Consider the following 2175-nt stretch of genomic DNA (forward strand, 5'->3'; position numbering starts at 1 on the left):
TGAACCATGCAGTGTTGCCCTGCTCTGTTCTGACGACTGCCTCTTGGTCCAAGTATAGGTTTCGCATTAGCACGATTAAATGTTCTGGGATTCTCATTCTTCTCAGAGTCAGCCACAGTTTGTTATGATCCACGCAGTCAAAGATCTATTTTCTGTACATTTCCTCCCCCCTCAGTAATTAAGAGATTTATTAGTCAATTGATTGCCACAGGTGATAAATAGTTCCTCAAAATGTGTTTCGGGCCATTAGCTTTATTGGGATATAATTTGAAGAGGAACCAACACCCCACCTCAAATCTATGAACTCACAATTTCTGGAAATTTCTGTTTCTACCAAGCCGCCCACATGATTCTTTAAGCACAGTGAAGAGAGAACTTGGACAGATTCTGGATTTGGGTTTGTTTTTTAATAGAGAGAGGAAGGCGAAGACATTGTGGTTAATAAGTGTTTGTGGGAATCAGAACTGACCCACCAGCGGGTTTTCAGAAGCAACAAATCGCATGAGAGGAGATTGCCCACCTTTCTCCAATGGAGAAACAACATGCCCTGGAAATCAAAAGACAAATTGTGTTGGGAAAATCTGCTGTCATGGACCTCTCCAGAGTGCTGAAGAGCAACGATGTCAGTCTGGATACAATGGTGCACCTAATCCAGGCCATGGTCTTCTCAATTACTTGTTCTGCTTCAGAGAGTTGGACAATGACTAAGGGTAGCAGAAGAAGAATACATGCCTCGTTTTTCTTACAAGTGGCTGCCTGTAGGTGCCTGGTCTCACCTGATTGAGGTTCTGAGAAGGTGTAAATCATGATGGTGCTTCTATGAAACCTATACTTGGACCAGGGAGCAGTACTCAGAACAGAGCTGAGAAACACTGCCTGGTTCAAAATCAGGAAAGGTGTATGTCAGGGATGCATCCTGTCCTCACACTTTTTCAATCTGTATGCAGAACAGATCATTCTGAAGGTAGGGCTTTATGAGGAGGAATGTGGCATCAAGATTGGAGGAAGGCTCATCAACAACCTACATTATGCGGATGACACAACTTTGCTTGCTGAAACTGAAGAAGACCTGAGGCACTTGCTGCAGAAGGTAAAGGACTGCTGTAGTCTTTGATATGGTTTGAAGCTCAACATCAAGAATACAAAGATTATCACCACTGGGCCAATTGGCAGCATCACGATAGACAGAGAAGAGATTGAGGTTGTAAGCAATTACAGCTTGCTCGGCTCCACAATCAACACACTTGGCACCAGCAGTCAGGAACTCAAAAGACGAATTGCATTGGGAAAATCTGCTGTTACAAAGACTTCTCCAGAGTACTGAAAAGCAGCAATGTCCATCTAGAAACTAAGGTATACCTAATCCAGGCCATTGTTTTCACAATCACTTGCTATGCGTCAGAAAGCTGTGTAATGATGAAGGATGACAGAAGAAGAATCATCGATGCCTTTGAATTGTGCCGCTGGAAAAGAGTCTTGGACATACCATGGACTGCCAAGAAAACAAATAGGTCTGTCTTGGAGAAGGTGAAACCAAGTTTCTCGTTGGAGGTAGGATTGTGCAGATCCATCTCACCTATTTTAGACACGTGGCCAGGAGGGACTGGTCCTTGGAGATGGGCATCATGCTTAGAAAGGTGGAGGGACAGCGCAAGAGAGGAAGACTTTGGATGAGATGGATTGATACAGTAACTGGGGCAGTGAGAGTTGGTGTGTCCAAACTAATGAGACTCGCTCAGGACAGAGCTGTTGTACATGGGGTTGCTATGGGTTGCATAGGGATGGCACAAAATAACAACAAATTGTGAGGGAGGCAGCTGGTGGATTCCCACTCTCTGCCGTTGGATTGGCAGTGTGCCCCCTTGCTCACCAGGCCACCAGAGCGGGGCTGATGGCTTGTTAATTCTCATCTTGTTCTAAGAAACTTGAAGCATTTCTAATTGTTGCTGGTTTCCTTGGAGTCAAGCTAAGCCAGGTAACTGTGTAGCAGTTAAAGGTTGCTGGGTACTTTGTCATCCCATCCCCTGCTGGAGCCATTGATTGTATCAATCTGCCTCTCTGAGGACTCCTTTTCACAAACCCTCCGTCTACTAAATGTAATGACTTTTCTAACAGTTTTTCCCAGTCCAAAGTAAGCAAGCTGAAATCTTTCATGTTATCCTGCCCCCAACACAG

Source organism: Elephantulus edwardii, unplaced genomic scaffold (assembly GCF_000299155.1).
Source record: "Elephantulus edwardii isolate Elephantulus edwardi_28Jun2011 unplaced genomic scaffold, EleEdw1.0 scaffold00148, whole genome shotgun sequence".
NCBI classification, from domain to species: domain Eukaryota; kingdom Metazoa; phylum Chordata; class Mammalia; order Macroscelidea; family Macroscelididae; genus Elephantulus; species Elephantulus edwardii.